The sequence below is a fragment of the Drosophila montana genome, unplaced genomic scaffold (assembly GCF_035044405.1).
Source record: "Drosophila montana isolate Dmon_TW-CO22-7 unplaced genomic scaffold, ASM3504440v1 contig_3217_1, whole genome shotgun sequence".
Lineage (NCBI taxonomy): Eukaryota > Metazoa > Arthropoda > Insecta > Diptera > Drosophilidae > Drosophila > Drosophila montana.
The window spans coordinates 1,337,537-1,362,079 of NW_026998097.1; the positions used below are offsets into that span (position 1 = coordinate 1,337,537).

The 24,543-nt window shown below is 38.6% G+C and overlaps 1 protein-coding gene and 1 long non-coding RNA gene across 3 annotated transcripts in view; one reads left to right on the forward strand and one right to left on the reverse strand.

Annotated features, from left to right (window-relative positions):
• The window catches only part of LOC135433319 (glycoprotein-N-acetylgalactosamine 3-beta-galactosyltransferase 1), a 122,480-nt gene that overhangs the window by 563 nt on the left and 97,374 nt on the right, over positions 1-24,543 (forward strand). The window contains exons 2-3 of the mRNA XM_064689335.1: positions 5,025-5,091; positions 23,115-23,195. The gene's annotated coding sequence lies outside the window, so the exon portion shown is untranslated. The remainder of the gene's footprint in view (positions 1-5,024; positions 5,092-23,114; positions 23,196-24,543) is intronic.
• On the reverse strand, positions 9,870-10,641 carry LOC135433320 (uncharacterized). Of its 2 annotated transcripts, XR_010437084.1 has the most exons (3): positions 10,464-10,641; positions 10,237-10,317; positions 9,870-10,138 (listed from the first exon to the last, which is right to left on the reverse strand). It is a non-coding gene; the product is annotated as an uncharacterized LOC135433320 (long non-coding RNA). The 2 variants fall into 2 exon arrangements; XR_010437083.1 differs by lacking the exon at positions 10,464-10,641 and having other exon boundaries at positions 10,237-10,415.

A 24,543-nucleotide genomic window follows, 5' to 3' on the forward strand; every position in this document is an offset into this window, starting at 1 on the left:
CTGTTTTCGCCTGAATAGTTGGATACATCTTCTTTATAACATAATCGTTGTAATGTTGCATCTTTATGCGACTTACCTAAACAGAACTGAGCAGTGAGGGGGTGGGGAGTATGAGTGTAAATGGATGAGCCAGCTATAGAGTACTTTTCCTGTGCATTTGATTGTTGATCATGATCTACAGAAAAGTAACTTGTTCTATTATGGCTGAATTACGAAAGATTTTCTGTGATTATTATTATACCCTTGCAGAGGGTATTATAATTTTGTCGTGAAATGTGTAACGCATAGATGGAGACATCTCCGACCCCATTTATTCTTGATCAGTATCAACAGATAAGTCGATATAGCCATGTCCGGCTGTCCGTCTGTCGGTTTCTAGTCTCTCTATTTTAAAGCTATCGTGATGAAACTTTGCGGAAGTCCTTCTTTCTGTTGCACGCAGTACAAATGTCGGAACCGGCTGGATCGGACCACTATACGAACTACGAAACGATCTACGATCTACTACGGACTATAGAAACGATCGGTCGAAAAGTAGTTCTTGTATAAAAATCGTTTTTGTTTATCAAGATATCTTAATCATACTTGGCATTTACTAGTTTGTTTAGTTTAGTTTAGTTTCCTTGTATATATGCGAAATCCTCGTCCAACATCGGACCACTATATCATATAGCTGCCATAGGAAGAATCGGTCGAAAATTAAGTTGTTGTATGGAAAACTTTTTGTTTTTCAAGATATATTGACCAAACTCGCCATCTATAAGTTTCGCTATGTTCCCTATAATTATGCGAAATCTTATTTACATCGGACTGCTATATCATGTAGCTTCAATAGGAACGATCGGTCTAAAATTAAGTTGTATGAAAATTTTTTGTTTTTCAAGATATCTTAACCATAATCGGCATTAACTATTTTCCCTGTGCTTCTTAGATACGAGCAAATCACTATGAGCATTATGAAAAGGTTGGCTTGGCAAGGGTACTAAATCTTCGGCGTGCCGTTTGTTTCTCGTTTGTTTTAAGTAAATCTTGGTACCTATAGTCAAAAAGCCTTAACATATTGTGCTACAATAGTTATAAATTATTTGTTGATATTTTTAACTCGACTTCGTCCAAATTGAACTTCTTTTGAAAATATCAATTTTTATATCCATTTAATGCTCGTAAATATTGCCATATACAAATGTAGATAGAACGGAAGGGTCAAACTATAAATTATCAGGCATTCATTGGTCCGGTGAGAGAATGTACAATAAATCCCCAATAAATGTTTTTCATTTACTGAAAACGTAACTCATGAATATTTCAGCAAAAAACAACTAAAGGCCATAAAAATAAAATGCAAAATGTGCGACAGACGCCGAAGTAAAACAACAAATAACAAATAAACAAAAATAATGCACAGTTTTATTTAGGAGCAGGTTTTTCTTTACTGTTTTTTTTTTTTTTTTTTTGGTCTTCTCGTATTGGTAGATGAGAACTGGAAGCTGGCCAAAAGCAACAATCACAAAAGTAACCTCAAAAATTTCAATAAAGACCACAACAAAGCAATTTATATAAAAATGCCACAGAGAGCAGGCGGGGATCAAGTAGTGTGAGAGCAAAAACAACGACAACAGACGGCAAATAGAGCAAAATATTGGATGGGCAGGGGGGGCTATACTGGTTGGGGACCCGGCACGACATTTTAACAAAACAATAGAAATCAATTGATTGCGTTGTGGGAAGCTTAGCACTTGATTTCCGTTGTGTTGTTGTGTTTGGGATACCGCCAGGGGTAAAAGGGGGGCAAGGCAGTTAGCCCTGGCCCAGGGGGCGTCGTAGGGAGAACGGGAGGATTGCGTGCGCCACCAAAAAAAGCCAAAGGACTCGCTGTTGTTGTTGTTGTTGTTGTTATTGTCGCGTTACTGGCGCTGCGTTGGTGCGGCTAAAATTCTATTTTTCCAATTTTTGCGCAATTTATTGCATTGTCAAGGGATTCGCAGCAGAGCAAAAGCAAAAAAAAAAAGAAAAAGAAAATGAATAGAAAAGCAAAAGGCATAAGAAAAACACCAAATACAAATACCAAACAAGGCTTCCATATTAATAGAAATCGATTGCCGAATACCCTGTAAACTGCTTTCACATGGTAAACAAACATTTATAAAATATTTAATATAAAATATATGAAATTTAAAAAATAAATTAAAATTAAAAAAAAAAAATATTTATAGATAGAAAAGTCAAATATAAAATATAAAAATATATTAAAAAATTAATATACAAGAGAATATAAATTTTAAATATAAATATATTAAAAAAATTTAAAATTTAAAAATTTAATATATATAAAATAAAAGCATAAAATATAAAATTTAAAATATTACAATACACATAAAAACAGAATATATATAAAAAATATAAAATGTAAAATATATAATATACTTAAGAAGCTGAAAGGTAATACCTTGTGATCCTAATCAATTCCGTCTGTCTTCAGCGTGCGTGGCATTTCTATAAAATGTGATGTTTAATTCCTTTTAAAGCATCTAAAAAATTTAATTTATATTAAGAATAGTTAAATGTAGAATAATATCAATTGGCACACCTGCTTGTTTCTCATCTTTTATAAAAGAGATCTTAAGCAAACCTATCAAAGGCTACAGATTTCATTTCCATTAGCTTCGCATACCCTTTAAGTACAGGGTATGAACACCAAATACAAATACCAAAACATAGTGCGGCTTGTTCGATGGTGTATCCTGGTGGGTCCTGTGGTTCGTCTGTCTGTGGCTGGGGTTTGCTTATGGTGCTGGGGCTTTGGGGCTTTTGTGTGGCAAGCGTAAAAGTAAACAAAGCTAAAAGCGGAAACGCAAGTGAAATAATGCCGCAGAGCTGCACGGAGCTGAACAAAGGCAACAACAACACGACATCAGCAACTAAACATCAATAAGCATTGACTAACTGGGATGCCGTAACCAAGGAACCCGGCAACAGCTCCTCCGACTGGCAACTGGGGAGTCACAGCATTAATAGCTGAAATTAAATAATCGCTCCTTAAGCGAAACGTCGACAACGACGACGATGTCTGCATGCAGCACAAAAGAATAAGTGAAGACCCAATTGGGATTTGGTTTCGATTGAATAAAATTAATTTTAATTGGTTCTGCCGGGTTGAATAACGCTGCGGGAATAGTGTGCGAATGATTTGTTGTGCTTGAAACTAAAATTTGTATTACACAAGAATTATCCAAGTATTCGACTTTAATAGATCTCTAATCAGAAGCTATTCAAGCTCAGCCGCACATCTCTCAGCTGCCTTTTAATGTCTGACTCACAGCTGGGCTGTGAGTCATGGGGCAAAGGTGTATTAAAACCGTAGCAACCCTCCATAAACTACCCACAAGTGTTGTCAGTCTACAGATTTTTATCGCAGCATACCAAAAAAGAAGAAGAAGAGAATCCATTAGATTTTGACAGACGTGCGTTTATTAATAAAATTTTTATTATATTCCTCGATAGTTTAGAAAAGGAACCTAACCTGATAAGCATCAGCTTCATAAAGGGTAGAAATAACAAAAAATACATGGAATCTAGGTTTTATGTATGCATTTTACCTGGAACGAAATATGACAAAGAACGATTTGAGTTTGGGCTTAGGCTGAAATAGGCTACAGCTGTTTAGGTCTGGTCCACACCTGTTGATAAGGCGGCTAATTTTGTGTGTGCCCATCAAAACAATAATATCTGTATGTGTGTGTGTGTGTGTGTGTTTGTCTCTAGCAAATTAGTCGATGATTTAGTTAGCCAAAAGGGTTCAAGGATTCTGGAAGCACACACACACACCGCCATATGCTTGGAGCCGTGTCTCTTGGGCTCGATTTCTGACCGTGAAGTGTGAATTTCTGGGCTGTGGCCAGAAACTTTGCTGAAAGCCGAAATGTAATCAAAATAAAAGTAAATAATAAAAGGTAAAGGCAGCCTTGCCTACTGTGCCCTGTGTGTCTGATTGTGTTAAACGATTCGTGCGCACAGCTGATAGACAGCTACGGGGGCAGGGAGGATTTAGGGGGTTGGCTGAAATCAATGCCACAATCAAAATCATTGCAACACAAAACTTGTCTAAGCCTTTTTTGCTCGGTCCTGAACTATCTGTCTATGCCTTCAAGGATGCAGCCAGTCGAGCATGTTGTTGTTTATTTTCTTGCCTTTGGGGAATGCCTGGCAACAATTTTATTATCCTTTTGCCGACTGTGTGGGAAAAAAATTCTATATTAAGATAAACATGAGCCTTTTGATTTGTTGTTGTTTGTGCCGTTGCTGTTGTTGTTGTTGTTGGTCCTGTTTGCAGCCTCAAGTAGCCTGAACGTTGATTGAATCTTAAGGCTAGCATCCTTTTTGGGAGCCTTTTGAAAATTTGATTTTAGGTTAAACGCAATTAAATTTCGCCTAAGGCTCTGATTTGATTTACTCAGCTCCTTCCCAACTGTTTCTTGTTTACGCTAGAGAAAATTGAAATTTTATGCATTTTCCCATAGTTTGTTGTTATTATTATTATTGTTGTTGTTGTTGTTGTTGTTGTTGCTGCTGTTGGTTTAGGCTCTGCGGCATTTGCTCAGTGCGGTCAACTGTCGAAAGGATTTGAAATTATTTTGCTCCTTTGCTTGTTGTGGGTGCTCGCAGGCATGGCAGGCGTTGATTAATTGATTTTATATATGCACTAGCAGACCAAATACTATATATGATAAACCGTCTATGCCCGAAACAATTGCAATGCTTTCTATTTGGATTAGAACTGTGTGGGATTTTCGTCTCTGCTAATTAGTTTTTGAGGTTTCATTTTATTTGAGGACAGTCGAGTTATTCACTCACTTGCTTTAAGCTTAAAGGCAATTAAATGACTTTATAATATTGCTCGAATCATTAAATATAAATTATCTGATGCAAACAAAGATTTTAATTGTCTTTAATGAGACGTAATAGATGCATAAATTCATTTCGTATAATTGAGCATATATTTATAAGTTTATTCCGAATCTTTTCAGATCCTAACCCCATCCGAAAAAGGAGAGCAGCTGCCATGAGGAAGTATCCTGTAAGAGTTATACAAAGGTGAGTCATAAAAAAATGTTATCTACTAGTCCAATCTTTAACTCCTTATTTAATTCCTAACAAATTTTATTAGGGTTTTGTTATCTATTGAAATTTGTTCAAATATGCTTAGCTCCTTTATGTGTTTTGTTTTTATGTACTGACATTGTCAAGTTCAATGCCAAGCAAATGTAGTTTCAATGAGGTTCAGGGCGTTTTTGAGCCAACAACTAGACGTTGGCATATTTCACGCCCACTTGGCCGCCAGGCGAAAAAAATGTTATTGCCAAAGCCAAGACGTTGGGCCAAGTCTAAGCTCTGTAAATGTAGAGCTTGCCAAGGCAGCCGTATCCACTGAGGAGCGCGTCGAGCACATAAAATTCAATAAAACGCATATTTGCTGTCATTTGTTCCGAGTTTTGGGCGCCAAAGTGCCACAAAATTTGCTGGAGTTGCTGGAAAAGCGACGAAAATGGCGCTAAACTTGCTAAGAAAACACAGACAAACAGACGGCAGAGCAGACAAGTTGCAACATTTTTATTTCTCATCTGCCATCATCATCATCATCATCATCGCCATCAGCATCATCTTCAGCGTCGTCATCATCATCATTTTGAAATGATTATAAGCATTTTTGGCTGATTTAGCATATTTTCGCCGCTCGCAATTCTCTCTCGCTTTCTCTCTGATTGGCACGCACTTCCGCTTCCGCCTTTTTGGTTTGACGTTGGCCTAAAGACTTCCGCTTTCAGCGGTGCTCTAACTTCATTTTCATCTTTTTGTCCGCCATAAACTTGACAGTTGTTATATATACCCAGACATTAAGAGCTATAAAGGGCATATTACTCCTTGACTCTAGGTACGGTCTGGTTTGCCACATCCTCGAATCCGGCTTTTGTCTTAAACATAGGTTTCTTATATATATTATACATTTAAGTAAAACAATTTAATATGTTTTTTACAATTGCCCGCTGTACTGAATATATTGTTAATAGTAAATATTTTCATATGCAAGTGCGGACTACATTTAAACCCTATCCAAAATTTAAATATACCAAAGATATTTGGATAAATGCTTTGAAGTTAGATCTCCCTCAAATTTTATTTATTTTGAATCAAACCTCGGTTGCTCTTTGGACAGTAAGACATAAATTTGAAAGCCAGGTTCGAACCAGTATGGTTCAAACCCAGTTCGCAGCCTTCTTCTGATAGCTTACAAAGCTATGTTCATTACTTTTATATAGGGTATCTTTTAGTTCTGCAGCGTTTTGTCAGAGCTTGTGTTTTTGCGGTTTGTTTTTATATGTCGGCTGCGGAATTGGAGGCTGACGACGGAGCTGGGTGGGTAAATGTGCAAATTTGTTTTGCTAATGTTTATGCAAATACGCGGGAGCACATCAAGAGTCGCACTCGGAGTTGGAGTTCGTATACAAGCTGGTACACTCATCTTTATATGAGGCTGTCGACTGTTGCTGTTTATGAAAATGTCTCGTAAGTAGATGGTTCTGCTCCACTCAGCCTTATCCACAGCTTCCTTGTCTCTTCTCCATTCCGCTACGCTCATTGTCGCGTCTTATGTAAATTTAATGCTAAAATGTTTATTTTAGTAAGATTTGCTTAGCTCTCCAAATGCTGCGTCTGTTTTGCTCCTAATGTCTTGCTGGGCGGTGGGCGATGGGCGTGTTGCCCAAAACCTGGCGTCGTCCTTTCACATTTTGTGGTGTGGCTGGGCTGGGCTGGTCATGGGGGTTGGCGAGGGCATTCATATAGCGTCCATAATGCTAAACGACGCATAATTGAAACATTATGTCAGATTATTGTTAGCAAGCGCAGAGATTTACTTAGTTGGCGTTTTTTTCTCCCTCTTCCTCTGCAACTTCTAGTGCGGTCTGTTTGGTAGTAAAATTGCCAAAGGAGCTGGAGAATAAGTTTGTGAAACATACGAGCAATGTCAAAGAGATTTGCTTATTTAATGCTGCCCACACATATGAGTAAATATGATGGCAATAGTAAAATATTTTTGGGGTAGATAGTGGTTTGAGTAATGGCAAACGATAAGAAAGCTCATGGCATGAAACTTGTTTGGGGCGTAATGCTTAATGGAATGAGAAGAGAGGTTGCTTTGTAGCTAGGCTTTTGTGTGGAACTCAAATGGTAAATGCAAGCTTAGAACTGGGAGGTCTAATGTCAAATGGACCATGGAAATTGACACGTTTAAGGAAAATCCCACTTTTAATTGGGTTAAGAGTTTTGAGAATGTTTGAATTCCTGTCTAAAACTTGCTATATACATTTTGTTGAATTAGCTGAAGGCCACTTAACATTTCGATTGAAAAACATTTATTGTCCCAATTTATTTTATTTTACCTTACAATTTTTCTTCCCCCTCTCAGAATCAGATAGTAGTAAGGACTTCGTGAGTAACCTATTATATATTTTGAGCTACATGTTCAATACGTTTGCTTCGCTCACAATCCAATCCTAACTCGTATGACTAATGATAATTTAAATCGCATGTAAACCGAGCTCATTTTTCCGCGTTAAGCCAACAAAGCGAAGCGAAAACTTTTAAATTCCCCCAACATTTTGCCATTAATATCACATTTATCAATATCACAGTTTTTCATTTCATTTCATTTCTTCGTCGTCTCGCAAACGTATTATTTTCTTTTATTTCCTGCACTGCTTTTTTTTATGTGCAATTTTCATCCACAAGACGAAGTGCGCAGAAAAAAAAAACATTAAAACACACAAACAAAAAGAAAATAGAAGTAAATAGAAAAACCCATTTCCATTATACAATGCCACATTTCTCTTTTCCGGTTTATACCGTTTAGATCGATTGCATTTTATAGTTTGTTTTAATGTTGCCTGTTGTTGGCCTCGCAGGACGCAGGACGAAATAGCTGCGGGTGTATCTGGCGTTGGAGTAGAGACTGAAGATGGGCAACTGTCTCCGGGACAGGCATTTATTTTAGCTGGTTGCAACAGCTTCCTTTGGCCCCGGAAGCGCTACAAATTGTCTGCTTGAAGTTCTTAAAAAAAAAAAGAAATAATTTTATTGCTTCCTTTTCATTTAAATGGAATATAACATCCGTTTGTGGCTCATACAATGCGCCATTGTCCCGGCCTCTGCACCTTCCACTGTCTCGGCTTCAAAAGATTTTAAGTGTCCGCCACTCTTGCTTCCAAATTTTTGCTTCTATTTTCACTTTTGCTACAATTCAATTAGGCATTCGCCTTTGTGCGTTAACCAGAACCTGAAAAGTCAAAAGTGAACACAATTTCCCCCGCCAATCTCGGGATGTGGTGTCCCTTTCATGGGGTCAGTTTATAGTGCAATGAAAATGGAGTCTGCCTCTACTTGTCCAGTACATATGTGTAATATTTGTATGTAAAAGGACTAAGAGCACTTTAGATAAGTATAAAGTAAGTTTAATAGATTGCTTTTAAGCGATTAAGCTATAAAATATATTCGACTTTAATAATACTTCGACAACTGCAATGTTGAGTTGACTTGAAAAATTTTTATAAGAATTGCAGAACTACTTTATTTTCTAAGATTTATAACGAGAATGTAGAATATCTTCGGCTCGCCAGATTTAATACCCTTGTAGACATTTGCCTTACGGCTTTGTATATATATGTGAGAAACTCGTAAATGCCATTTTAAATATTTTACAATACAAGAACTCTTATTTTGACCAATTCTTCCTAAGGTGCCACATAATATATTTGTGCGATATTGATAAGATTTGTCTTACATATTATAAATGCAAGTGTTCGGCCAAGAGAGCTTGATAATGTTTTTCTTACAAGATCTTAATTTTCGACTGATGGTTCCCATGACAGCTATAGGATATGAAATACCCTCTACAAGGGTATAAAAATTTAGAGATATTTGGCTTATATTTTAATCAATTTGCTCAAATTTGTAAAATATAGCATTTTATAAAACTTTTAAGTGTACTTCTATGTGTATATATACCATATATGTTTATATAGATGTATACACCGTATTTTTTCTATTTCGTGATTAATTTTTGATTTAAATAAATCAATTAGGTATTCATATAGAAATGAGTTGACAAAAGGGGCTTATCACATGCCCACCTTTAAGCCATAATCCTTCAAAATGATGAACATTCAAATTACACCTAGAAATGGCTCATTTGTCTCAATTTCTCACCCACACACACACACGACTATATATACACAGCGAAATCGAATTTTCGCAGCAATTAATCAAATTAAACAAGGGCATTCGGGGAGGGGCAACCGAAAGGTTAACCTTTAACAAAGTTAATTGAAAATTTTGCGGTTGTACTTTTGAGAAGGTCTGTGGACGGGGGTGTGTGGCCTCTTTGTGTCCTTTCTGCAGCTGCAAAAATATATATATATTTGGATGCATGCTCTTTAAAACTGGTTAACGCGGAGAGTGCAACAGCGCAGACGGTTCAGAAACAGGATCAGGATTCACGCACAGCGTCAGGACAATTACGCAGACGATTAGGCACGCCGCTTAAATCCAATAAACCCTACACACCCCCGCACCTACAGCTCTATGCTCCTCTGCAGTTGCGTTTTCCTTTTGCCGGGATCTGCCAGCTTTTATCAGCTGTGAAACAGTTGCCATTGAAATGGCGCAGAAGTCGTTAGATAGATGGGCAGCAAGGCAAGCGAAAAACCAAACGAAGGATATAGGAGTCGCAACCAACGCTACATCGTCCTTAAGCCCAATCCCCTAGTTCGTATTGCTGCTCGCTGCTGCTGTCGTTTAAAGAAAAAACATTGCGAAAATTGCTTTACAATTGATTAAACACGGAACAAACGCACGGCACGTTTAAATTTGGGTTAAATAGATTATATGAACTGGAAGTGTTATGAAATGATGTGGTCTGCTAGCTCGACGAGTACGCCTCGCCGTCTCGGTTCCTCGAGTCCTCGTCTGCTCCGTTGCTTTGTTTTTCTCTTATTTCAATTCGCTTTTGGCGTACTCTGCTCCTCGATGAGTTCCAGCCTGGTGGCGGCGCCTTTTCACGCTCCAAGTGTGGCAGTTAATGGATTTCCTAGATGTTAACCACAGTTAGGGATTCGGATTTTGTTTTTATTTCACTTGTTTTTTTTTATCGTTTTTCTTTTGCCGATGGTCATTTGATACACTTACGTGAGGCAGGACACCATTTGGTTTGACCTTGAACGGATAATCGATTAGGGAATGCTCAAGCGAGTAGATGCCATCACTTGGCTTTCGAAACCAATTAAATAAAATAATATATATTGAGCAGAGGTGAGCAATAAAAAAGCTTATGTATTGAAAAGTTTTTAAATAAGTAATTTAATTAAATTTTTTTTTTCTAAAGAGTTTCAAATCAAATGTGATATTTTTCTTACTGAAAATTGAATCTTGAGCAGGATTATCCACATACCCCGAAAATCAACTGAAAGATACTTGAAAGCTGCTTCAATAAACTTGAACCCTCATCAATCACAAATATCTGATCTTTTCTAAACACATGACGCGCCTATCACTAACCCAAATCTGTCCAAAAAAATCCAAACATGCTAACAATAAAATGTGCTTGAAAAACAGGATAAAGGATATCACAGTCCAATGCCGCCCACTAACAACAAAAACTATCGCACACTGTATAAAAGGATTGAATAACTTGCTTTGAATTTGACACGCACTTTGTAAGCAGATACCCAACCAAGCAACAGACCGGAGCTGTCCAGCTTTAACTAACAACAACAATGTGATGGTTTTAGGGGTTTTGCGGAGGGGAAGGCGCGTCCCAGACGTTGCCATGAATCATAAATGGTATCGTCCTTTCAGACATACCATCCCATTCTGGGCCCTCTGTCCTGTTTTCGACCGCCTTTGGCCACTTTATTTGTGTTGCGCTGTTCCCAGCGACTTTTTGCCGTATTTATAATTTAATTTAGCAGAAATTTTGTGGGCGTTAGGCAAAAGAAACCAAAAAATATGAAACGTTCGTCGTTTGCTTGTAAGGATTCGCTCGCTTGACCGGAAATTTGAGCGCTCCCTTCCCCTACGTCCAGCTAAACGTTAACAGGCACTAAAGTCCTTCCTTGGCTCGTCGTTTGCATGTTAAAAGCACATATGTGAGGACATATGCGAGGACACTACTTGGGCTTGCGATGTTTAAGTTATGTACTGCCCATATAAACCATGTCCACTAACCATATAGACAGACTGAAAGCTGGTCGGAGTGTAAGCGGAGGGGCTGCATTGACTTTGTGGTTACTTTGCGGTGGCGTGTTTGGGGTTTCACTCTTCGGTCCGCTTGGGTCTTCGACTCCACTCACATGTGTTTATGAATACATAGAAATTTTTTGACATTTTTATGGTTGCCTGGGGCGCTGGTGCGCTACGCACGCTTGCGGGAGCAGTTAAGATTGTGAGCAATACCAGAGATTGTGAAGGATTTGTCAAGTAAAAAAGAAGAAGAATATGCAATGTATCGATAACAACGATCGTATTACGACACACTGCTTATATTTAATATTAGGCTTGCAGGATGCATACAGAAATGTATGGAAAAGAAATTTCCTAATGAATCAATGATAAAGTTTTTCATAAAATGTACTAATATTTATTTGATCGATTACTCAAATAAATTAATCATGCCAAACGTTTATCGAGATTAGTTCGCGTTGATCGATAATTAAGCTTATCTAAAGCTTCCTAACAATATGTTCTAAAATTGAGTTAATTAGAAAAATATATATAGATCAATTTCAGAACGTTTTTATGATATTTATAAAAGTGTAAGGTAATAATAAATGCGTACCGAAATATATAGAAAAGAAATCTCGTAATGAATCAATAGTGTTGATCTAAAGATAATGTACTGGGATTTATTTAACCGATTATTTAAATGAAATAATTATGCCACATGCTTATCGATCATTGTTCGTATTTGTTAATAATTTGACTTATCTAAAGCTTCATAAAATACATATCGATTGAGGTGATATCGATTCTTATCGGAATAATCATACATTTCATTCATGTCTCGAATATGATATATCAGAATTTAGTTGATGTCTAAAAACAAATATTACACTTAAACTTACTTTATATATAAACATTATATATAATTTGAATGATTGGTCAATTATACATATATAAATTATATAAAATTGTAAACCAAGCCGAAAACCAACTTTGTATATAGAAAATTGGTCTCCTCTTTGTAGAGCATACAAGAATTCAATTAGTCTCAAACATTTTATGATTTTTCCCCAATTTGGCTGTCTATAATTTTTGTGGGTCTCTGGTACCGACTACCGACCCCCTTGACTTGTTTATTATGCCTGGTAAATGGCCATACGGTCAAGTTTTTGTTAGCTTGGCCATGTGGGTGTTGACTTTTTTAATGTTTCAATATGACTAAATGCTTCGGGGCAGAGACAAGTTGGCTCTGGGACCTGCCCAGTTTGTGTTGTTGCCCCGGAGCGTGTTTCGTTGTTTGGGGAACGCCTCTAAAGCATTTTTTTTCTGTTGGTTATGGCCTGCCATGTGTATTTATAGGAATTTATGAGGGGACAGCATGTTCCGGACATGTGCGGGAGGCTCTCCCGTTCGGAGCAAGTGTCAAATTCTCATGCGTTACGGTCGATATCCTTTTGGTTTTTGGTTACGCAAGTTGTCCAACGAGCCCAAGCCCGAGAACGAAAGCAACCTCTTAAGCACTTTGACAGCTACTCTTTTGCTTATTCACTGCTCTTCCTGCTGCTGCAGTGGCTCATCACTAATGAGGCTATCAAATGGCTGCTTACCAAGTGCCTCCCGGCTCTCGCCTGTCAAATGTGTCAAAATTCCAGTGTGTGGTTGATTCTGGTTGCCTACCACATCTCAGATTTGTATGTGTCTGCGGCTTGTGCGGGTCGGGTTGGGTCTTTCCATATGCATATAATGCATGTGTTTCCCAATACTCTTCACTCCCTTACCATTCACATGTGTCTGCCACACTTGTCACTTGTGTTTTTATAGCAGTTTTGTCTCTTGAGTGCCCGCCGCAGCGTCAGATTGTTTTCGTTATTTTTTTTTTTTTATTTTGCCCCCCTCAACTGAAGTGCTAAAATCTGTGTCATTTATTAATTTTGGTTGGGTCGCTTCGGCAGTTTTGTGCTTTTACATTTGTCATTAGCACGGATTTGACATTTCAATTATTGGCCTCGTGTTTTGGCTTGTGGCGAGCTGACATATGTGGGTTCCTAATGGATTTTACAAATGTCCAGAAATCATCTCCTCTACATGATGTATCCCACATAACGATGGAAATGGTGGGAAATTTGCCTGTACGTATATTTTCAGTTTCTCTTTAAGAAATTTAAAATCTTTAATCCTATTCAGTTGACACCTTCCGCACAACCCTTTCGGTAGTTTCTACATTAGCGCCTTGCCCATCTCATTCAGCCCCAGACCATCCATCAACGGCAGACAGTGGTGGCTGTGTTCTGTGTCCTGTTACCCATCTCTCAGCTTGTTTGCACTTCGTGCTTTTGCATTCAAATTGCGTTTATTCAAATAGATCCGAGCGCACACACATTTTCAATTATTTTATGCTGATTCGCAGGCGCCGCAAATCTTTTTGTATCTGTGCAGTCGTGTTGCTGTTAGATACTTGTGCTAACAACAACTTTTTTTTTTTGTTCACTTTCAACAGTGCCACAAAATTTAATTATGCAAAATCTTTCGCTTCGCTTTTCTTTATTTTTCCGAAAAAATCACTCAAGTCATTGCAGAGCTTCTCTCTGTCATTCTCATAAAAATGCAAACCAGCGCGCTCACTTTTTGATGACACTTGAATGTCACATATGAGTCCGCAAATGTCAGGAGCTGTACACACACACACACACACACACACATACCATAGCATACATGTATAGAAACTTACATATACATATATATTTTTTATGCTGCTGCTGTTGTAGTTGCTGCCGTTCTCTTACCCTTAGACGTGTCACAAAGTTTGACATTTAGTGGCTGGCAAAAACTGTCATCACGCGCTGGCAACTTGACGATGATTGCTCGGTTTGGAATTACGAAAAGTTCAACAAAAAGCTGTAAGTTGCATACTATGTGGTGTGATTTTAAGGCTAAAAGAAGATACAAAGCTATACGATTAGGCTATTATACTCTTTATACTATACGTTAACTATAACGAAGAATTTTCGTGACTGCGATGAAAGTTTTGAGGATTTTCAGCGAAATTACCCAAGAATTCCATGTTAACAATTGTACTTAGTAACTTTTTCAAAAAGGTTGAATCTTTTTGGGCCTATTGTGCATCGTCTTCTGGTCTTGATAGCCATCATATGCCATAGTTTTTTTTACCCTGCTGCCATTTAAAATGGGGTATATGAGGCTTGTGCAAATATATGTAACAGCCAAAAGGTGGCATGTCCGACTCCATAAAGTGTACATATATGTTCTTAACCAGGTTGACGCCTGTCATACCGTCTGTATTATCGCGTCGATCTCGGAAACTACAAGAGCTGGTAACATTTTTGTGTATATATATATTCTCCTATACCATCGCAAAATGAGATTATCATATCATACATCATATGTCGACATGCTAGCGACCATACAAGCATATCGATACAAATCGATTTTATGGCTTTCTATTTTAAACATAACTCAAAAACTATTAGAGCTAGATAGGCTAAATGTGGTGTAGGCTTTCGTAAAGTATACACAGATTAGAATATTTCTCTTTCTGAATACCTCCCCCCATTCCTCCCAATGTTGCAAAAACGCATTTTCGATAGCTAGAGCTATATGATTTGCTGTATACGCACGTTTGCATCTCATATTTATTCGGTTGAAGTAGCATGAAGTTGGGAAAAACATTGAAGCTATTTAATTTTAGTTTTGCCGTCGCACATGAGCTTGTGTATTGGGCATCTGCATTTGAAGCAAAATATTGTATTGACTAAGGGATACAGAACAAAATTACAAATTTTAATAAATACCATAGCTTTATATAGACAGGACCCTTGTACAGAAAATGATGCAGAAATAGAGAGAGAGGGAGATACAGAAATAATATTAGGGCAATTTTGTATATTGAATACTATATACAAACTTTATTTCTCTCTCCCCCTCCTCCGCCCTCCTCTCCCTCCCGCTTTTTGAATGCTAAATTCGAATTTTCTATGATATATTTACCACAACCATGAAACAGTTCCTAGTAGAGGGGTTATGGTGTCTAAAGGCGCATTGTTTGCCAATTTCAAGCTGCTCTTTAATCTTATTGACAGAATCAAAACAGCAAATGTCTAACCAGCTGGATTTAAGCCCCTTTACCTCGTCTGTTCCCCTTTTGCTGTCGCTTCCCCTTAATGCCCGCTCGCATTGTGCGCTTCCATTTACAAATTTCCACACCTACGCACACAATTGAGCGCGCGGGCAAGTGCAAAGAGCAAGAACAGAAAAAATTGTTAATGCCATTTGACAGTTGACAATTATAGCAATTGTCAAAGCATTTAACACGAGCAGAGTGCAAAACACAGATGCAGAGAGCGAGCGAGATATACCTAGGTATATATGGAACGGATAGACCTTTGTTTTCTGACCGCCTCTACTATGTGCGGTACTCAGGAATCGAGCCTGCCCTGCGTCCTGCACCCGGCGCACTGTGTCCTCTGTCCTGTGTGTCCTGTCACTCATTTACCCTTTTTTGCATGTCAGCGCGCATTAGTTTTGGGCTGCTGGCAGTACTCGGACTCTGCTTATCTGCACCAAATTTGCACAGTCATTGTCGGGGCTGGCGGTACATGCCCTCTCCGCCCATTGTCTGTATTCCTATCCTTTCATTTGCTGCCGCTGTTGTACATGTCTTTTGCCAGGACTCGCCGTCGCCGTCGCCGTCGCCGTCGTCATCGCCCTCGTCCTCGCACTTTTTGCAAACTTTGCATATGTGCGAATAATTTAGCAGACCAACAACAATGTCTGCTGTAGCAGCCTCTGAACCGGACGCTGGATTTACTCGAGATTAGGGATCTTTGTTAGCTCGGCCTGACCGGCTGACTGGCTGACTAGTTGGTTGGCTGGTTGCTTGATTCTCGTTTGTTTGTTTGTTTGCTGGTAGTTACAAGGATCCAAATAAAAATTACAGTTGTTGAGTGGCTGCAGTTGAGACTTGAAAGTGGGTTGTGTGTGAATTAGCCATGGCTTGAAACCAAGCATCTGCATTTTGGCGAGTAAAAGCTGGACTACAGTCGGCCCCAAAAATAGTTTAAAGCTGTCCTAAGTTGACTGTTAGTGCCAACTAATGCATAGACTTTTGATAAAGAACCAGCCCATGATGCAGGATTTGTATTTGAAATCAATCTGGTGACTTTTTAAATATCAAGTTTACTTTTTAATTAACTGAATACATAATAAATAAAAGCTAAAAACCTTAGCATTATACAAAAATTTGCAATAATTAGGATCTACAGCTAAAGAGGAAGGCATTAAATAATATCTTCAGTAAATATAACAAATAATCTGAATGAACTATTTAACTATTAAGTTAAAATACATAATAGTTATAGTAAAACTGAACAAAATTAGATAGATATAGAAGAAAAAATTCCCTTACTCTTGGGCTGGGCATGGCTCGTGAATTCCCCAGGGGGGTAACGTGAAAGTACTGAATTTATTAGATAAAGAGACAATTTAGTAATCTTTTTTCATAAGTCTGATCTTTGTTTAAAAATTCCAATCAATCTCTAACGTTGTTGCACACAAAAAACAATTATAATTTGTGTGTGATTCCTTGGGGATCTTTGGACTTGAATTTGTTAAGCTCGAAAGCTGTCGATTGCAGCCACTCTTGTTTCCTTTTTATTTTCATCAAAACTGTGTGCCTGGAGCCAACTCAATATAATCAATTTCTGCTTTTGTTCCCTGACAGTGGGTAGAAGCTGTCACAACAGCTTGATAACTATTGACTAACGATATTTTGACACAACTTAACCCAAATAGCTGCTCTAAAGAAATTTCCTTGGTTTCTTATCTAAAATATTCGTCAGCTGGCTTCGCATTTCAAGTTCATAATTTGAGCTCCCTTATCGCACAAATGTTGTCCTGAGAGTATTTTTTGTTTGTTATCCTTAAGCTGTAGCGTTGAGCCAGGAGTGTCTCATTGCTTTTTATGGCATATCACACTTTCTTCTATACAGAAATTGGCTGTCACACACACCCAAACACACGCGCACACACAACACATTGTGCACATACTTGAAAGTTCGACGAGGCGCACAAATATGAAAACTTGCAGCGCAACGAAGCGAATTTTTCTTTCTTGATGGCAAGGCAATCTCTCATCTCACTCATCTTCAACTCTCAGCATCTAGTCCTCAGATGCGGCTTAGCACTTCAAGTTGCGCCAAATGCATGAAAATGCAGCTCCTTGATGCAGCCTCAAATCCGCATCTAGCATTCAGCATTTTGCATCGTGCACAACACCAAAGTCAAAGCTGCTGAAGTAGGTCAGTTATGGGAGTCCCAGTCCCAGTCTCAGTCTCAGTCCCAGTCCCAACTCCTGGCTGTCATTGTTGGAACTTAAAGAGCGCGCGTTGAAATCCTTTTTGTGTAAACAAAGTTGTGCAGCTCTACATGACCCCGCACAGCCCAGCTCACTTTTATGTCCCTACCAATACCCCGACCTCCGGTGCCATTGTCCTGCTGCCAGGGCGTCATTGTAGCAGCATTTCAAATGCAAAATCCCATTTTGCTTCTAATTGCTTTATCGCTCAACAAGCTGTTGGATGTGTTGGCTATTGGGATCTGCTCTGCTCATTTCTCACTCGCCTCGCCTGCGCTGACAGGAGAGAAAAGTGAAGGGCCGAGGCGAGCAATCAACCCCTCGCCCAGAGTTCTGTTTACTTTTGCGCTCTGTCAAATATGTTCGAATTTTCTAACGATTACAACTGCATTGGGCCAGGGCTGTTGTTGGCCCTGTTGGATCCTGACCTGATTTTCCATTTTTCGTAGCATGTGTTTTCCATGTTGAGCCGTTCGGGACTTGTACAGCATGTACTAGGCAAGCTGTTTGTTGTTGTCCTTACTGGCTGAAAACGGATTTGTCCAAATGTGTTGTCAGAGTTAACAACCTGCCATAGTTATAGTCACATATTGCCAACCCAACGACCCACCGCCCGCCCTTGTCTAATATTTTGTGCCTGTAAAATTGTCGATTAATTGCTCTCTGTAAAGTAGAGAAAGCGAGTAAATGTATTTGGGAGGTGTTATGGTTGATGTGAGTGGGAGGCGTTTACGATTTCGCAACAGTTGTGATATGCAGTTTAACTAATGTTTCGGGCAATTTGCAGAGTATACGCAGCATTATTTTAGTTGGCAATTGCGCAAGTTGAGATTGTTTAGATACGAACAGTTTTGAAAGCATGAGAAATTAAGACAGAAATCGTCACCCGCTTTAACTCAGCTGAAACGTAAAGTCGTAGTTTTTTTCTAAAGCATGTTTCTTCTGCTTTGATATTCATAGAAAACATATAATAAATTTAATGTTTAGCTGGTTCTTTGTGTCCCGTCCATTGTGTGCAGGGCATGTGCGTGTAATCAATTTTATAACACGATCCTTACAAAAGATCGACGTGTGTTTAACGCGATATTTTGAATAGACGCAAGTTTCGTAGGCCTTTTGTGGCCCTGTGGCCCAACACTTTATGTCTGTGACAATGTCAAACCCATTTTTAAGCAGAAGTGGCAAGCAAGCTGCGTGCAACTTGTGGCAGCCACGGCATAACTAGAGTTACAATAGAATAGAAATGGAAAATGAGAAATTATTTTTTTTGTTTTGTTTTGTTCTTTGTCTTCAGCTGAAGCTGCACCACGAGACGTCTGTGTGTCTGTTGTCTATTGTTGTTCGTGCGGCTCTGGCCCACGTTTTAGGGGCAACTCCTATTGTTAGATCATTGCGGGGACATAGACCCAAGTCTAACCACAGGTGTATGTGCATATAAATCTAGAAATCTATTTAGGCGATGCGTGAGAACTTTTCTTCGCTGAATTTATGTGATTTTCATTTCAGTTGTTTTTCTTTTTCTGATTTGTTTGTTGTGCGGTTTATGGCTGAGCCCTGCCTAAAGTAATGTCCGTTTGCGGTTTCTGGGACAATTGCAAAATTCTAGCTTGGACAATGCCAGCGGCGCTCGCTGTGGGCGGCCTCATGTCTCTGGCGCCAGGACGTGCCATACGGGAATAGAGCAAAACTAAAAAGGCACTCGTATAATTTATAACTTAAATTAAAATAAACTTCTTCTCCTGGAACATAAATATATATATATATTTTTTTGTTGGCGCTTTCGCCCAGTTTTCCGGCACACTGACTTCTCATGCATTTTTAAGCACACATTTGGATTTGCACTGAGTGCTGCTGCAGAGCTCCTCCAGCTTCTTTAGCTCCTGGCCCCGGAATTATAACAAAGCCAGCGACCTCGTCTCGGTTGCAGTCGAATTCTTCAGCCCATGTTTTTTTTTTTTTTTTTGGCTACTTGTAAAATATTAATTTTTATATACTTACAGCGCAGGTGGCACGTGGTAGTTGCCTTTTTGCACTGGAAATTGAAATGTAAAAAGGCGCTTAAAGTGCACATAAAAAATTGAGAAAGGAAATTGCATTTGAGCCCTTCAGTAGGTCACAAGCAGAGCAGCCAGAAACCAGAGCCAGGTCAGCCGAGGTTAACTTCTCATAAATGGGTGCATTCAACTGTGGTTGTAAGCATAGTTTATATGGAGCATGTGCTTTAATCAACGAAAATTTATTGATTTCATTCAATTTTTCGTTTTATTAAACATTAAAATGATGTACAAAGACTAGCGAAATGCAGCCCTAAATATTTGAAAGACAAGCAGGCTTGATAGGTCGTAAAGGATTCCTAAAATCTTATCGGGCATTGGATTTTGGAAATAATTTGGATACATTTTTGTATTTCCCCTAGCGATTGCCTTGCATTATATGCATTTTAATTTGCCAAACTTCACTTCAGTATATTGATTGGTCTCATATTATAAAAGATTTCTAAAATCTTATCAGTCGTTAGAACTTTAAAATAATTTTCACAAACTATTATTTTAATTTTTGACCCAAGCATGACCAGCTTCAATCATTTATATGCATTTAAATATAACAATCTTTATCCCAATATTCGAGAGACATGCAAGGACCTTCGCTTCATTATCTTATCAGGAATTGGGAATTGGATATCTCTTGAAAAATTGTTGCTCTAATTTCTTCCCCCAAGCAATTGCCTTGTATGACCAGCTCCAATCATTTATATGCATTTAAATATAACAATCTTTGTATCCACACCTTTGACCCCACATAGCACCAATTTGTCCCATAGCAATTTTCATAATTTGTACAATACATAAAAAGTGGTTCAAACAAAAGAAATATTATGCGACTTGGTTTTGTGCTAAGCACCATGCGAAACAAATGGCAACAATTTAAAGCAAATTGCCGACTGGACGCCCCATGGCGTCAACGGCTGGGCTCGTGCCGGTGGCCACGCCCCTTTTTACACCTTTGATGCGAGGCGTTGGCAGCGAACAAGGCGTGTGCGCTGCATGTCTCGGCACGCAACTCTGCACTTACAAGCGCCACACCGCGTCCGCATGGCCGGGGCACGCCCAAAAATATTTGAGTCCAATAATAACACCAGGAATATACTTGCTTTAAATTCTCCATGACATTTGATTGATGTGCGCTCCGGACAGCTGCAAAGTGCAAAGTACATATATGAAAAACCCCGGCGCTATCAGCTGTTTTAGCATTCCGTGTTCGCTATCCAAGGGTAATATTTAATAAGGGGACTTATTTAGTAAGCGCATTTCATGGGAAAGCTGCGCTGATAGCACAAACGACCGCGAACCTATTCTGACAGCAAAATACACTCCCAATGGGTATAGGCAATAGTTTGGACTGTATGTGGCTCTATGAAATCGCAAAAATTTATATTTTTAAATAAGAAATACAATCGCAATTAAAAAAGTATTTTATTATAATAAGAACCGCTAAATGGCCATCCGGTAGTATAAAATCAAAATAACAAATAATAAAAAAAGAATACTAAAAAATAAAATAATAAAGAAAAATCTATAATAATTATTTAAACTATTTAGAAATTAAAAATATTGCTTAGGCTATATATGTTACTTATAAATTAGCAGATTTTATTTATAAACATATTGCATATTCAAGGGTATTTCTCTTTTCGTTGTGCTTAGACAAACATTTCTAATACATTTTTGGGCCAATTTAAATATGCATGAGCGTGAAATTTTGCACGAAAATATGTCACTAAAACCATCAGCAACAACAGCAACAACAAGAATAATAATAATAACAACATAAGCAACAACAGCAACAACAATTATGACAACCACCCATTCCCGAACCGCTTTGGCACAAGTGTTGGGTGTTTAGCCTAATGACATTTGCCATCGTAGCGCCTGTTGTGGGTTGGCTGAGGCGGGAGTGGAGCGGCATTTTCATGTGGAATTTGTCATGTGTCAGTACGACTTAAATGCCGAGAAAATATTTTTTATTTTTTTTTGCGTTTCTTGGACTGGCACAATAAATTGTGCCGAGCCGTGAGCCTCTAATGGACTTTGATAAGGTGGCAACGGTAACCGGCAAATTTATGCAAATCCGCATTTGACCTAAATTAGCACGAAAATTTGTTAGATTAGGCGCATTTCATTTCCTTTCTGGAGTAGCCGAAAAACAGAAACGCCACGCTAAAAATATCACACTTCCCCATATCGGCTGGCTGGCATTGGGGCTGCTTAACTAGGCAAGGGGGTAGCTTTTAAGAGTACCATTTCGATGGTCTGAAATGGCAGGCAGCTTACAAGCCATAAAAATTGCATGTGTGCATGTAAAAGGCAAGCTCTGGACATGAATGGGAACATTTCTGGGTAGCTTTTAAGTGCAACTCTTTGTATACAACTTCCGTTTGGCGTGTGACGTTGGCAAGAAATGCAAATTTCTGCACATGCTCCGCACTCCAAGCCGGAATCATAGTCGCAGCCGGAGTCGAGAATCGGAATTGAAGTCGAGTCAGCAAGCGCACACGCATTCCATTCCATTAACTTTATCAATGTAAATCACCGAAATGTGCTGGACGCCCGACTGGCCCCATTGTTATGAAAGAAAGGAATGTGATAGTACAAACGATAAAACAAGTGCGTGTTGGCGTGAGGAGTGCGGAATGTTGAAAGTACTCATAAAAGCAAGACATCGGAATCAGCGAAATGTGAATGTGTACTGGATACACTTGCTGAGGAGCACACAGGACAGGGAAATGGTAATGCTCTATATGGTAGGACAACAATACCTATTCATAACTCGGCAATCACTTATATGATCTCTATGAAAATTTGAAATATTACTTGAGAGATTTTAAGTTTTAGATAACATTTCTCTTGTAATTATTAACTTAATAAGTCTTTATTGAACAAGAAATGTATAGATTGCATTTCACTTTTTATTTCTACACCGACGGATTGGTGGAAGCATACAATTTTTTTAAATATAAAGATGCAAATTGGCACGGACAACTCCGGATTATGCCCACTATGTATTTATGTTTGCATGTGTGTGTGTATGCATGTCTGTATAATGTATAATGTATGTTACTTAACATTTTGAAAAGGTCACCACGCTACACTGCAAATTAATAAACATATTCGCCTTTAATATGGCCCTACTATGCGATTCTCATGAACATAAGTATGGCTTACGATTGTTGTTGCTTCTTGTCTGCTTTTACACGAACTCCAATTTCTCTCTCTCTATTTGTCTCTCTCTTCTTCTTCTCTCTCTCTCTCTCTCTCTCTCTCTCTCTCTCTCTCTCTCTCTTTCGCTCTCTTCTTCTTTCTCTCCCCCCTCTTTCTCTCCCATATCTCTCTTTCAGTTTTTCTCTACCCCTCTCATTTTATTCCTTTCTCTTGCTTTTCCTGTAAATAACTTACTCATAACATCTATTTTCTTTCAGTGATTTGGATTTGTCAAAGACTTTTCTTTCTACTAATCGATGGCAATTTAAAAAATCATGCATGGGTATGTGAATTTCTGGGTAAGTGAATACTCATATTTACATATCTATTTTTATATAAATTAATTTATTCTGTGTACTAATGCTTATGTTGGGGCAGTTCAGACCTGGGAACGGGTTAGCTTCTAGCAATACATGTTTTCCAGAGCACAGAGCTAGGTGACACATTACAAGTTTTTTTAATAAATCACAATTTGTGCCATTTTAAAAACTCCCTCTAGACGTTTTATTCATTTTTCTCGTCTTGCCTGCTCCTGTAAATTATGTGTCAGGCGTGAGAACCTACAACTCGGTAATTGTATACGAGGGCGTCTCTTGGCAATTTTCACTGCATTTTCCTTGGCACCCCAACAAACCATTAGCATGTCAAATGCAACCCCAACACCAACCCCTCACTTTGAGGTGCTATGTAGAGCAAATCCCAACTTCAATCCTTTGGCTGTCAAGCCTAAAAATAACATTTTCTTTAATTTGAACAAGAATAACAGGCGAGCCAAAGACTTTAAGCGCCCTTTGACAATTTTCACGTCAACTACAAATCCCGCACGCAGATAACATGGGCCAGACACAGGCCACCTAAAGAAAAAGAATATTCCCAGCCTTGCCTCATTTGGTTGGAGCAAAATGAAAGAAAAAAAAAAGATGAAAAATAAATAAATTTACATACATGTGCAGCATTCAACGAAAATCTGTCCCTGCCTGCCGCCTTTATATTATATCTGGTATATACAAAAATAAACACAATTTATCTCGACTTTTTGCTCAGCTCAGCTCACGACTGTTTCAGTCTCTCTAGAGGCATTGGATATATATACTCCTTTATCGTGTATATACAGATATATATATATGTATATGTAAAAATATGAAGCGGAAAATCAATGACAGCAGCCAAGCGCCGCTGCTTGCCACGTATTTGGAGTTCGGTTGGAGTTTTGAAGTGGAGTTAAATTACTTTTGGATGGGTGTTGTGGGTCGGCTGGTATGTAAGCATGGGTACTCGCTCGTATCTATACGGGTGTGCACAGTGCGTTCCTATCTTTGTATGTTTTATTGGAAGTTATTCCCAGTTATCCCACAGTTTCGGCTGGCGCTGATGGCCGGCTCTGACTGTTTGTCCATCTGTCTGTTAGCTTGTCCGATTTGACTGGCAGCGAATGAAATATGGTTTTTGCCAAAAGCAACGAAATTTTGTTCAAAATCAGTCAGAGATGGAGAGAGGATGAGAGTCAGACAGAGAGCGGAAGATGGGACATTCGGAAAGGTGTTGGTTTAGCAAATTGCCTTCTGATATTCGGCAACTTCTGTTGCCTATTGATTTTTAGCCTGTCACAGCTTTAAAGTGTTTCAAGTTCTTCGTACTTTAACGTTA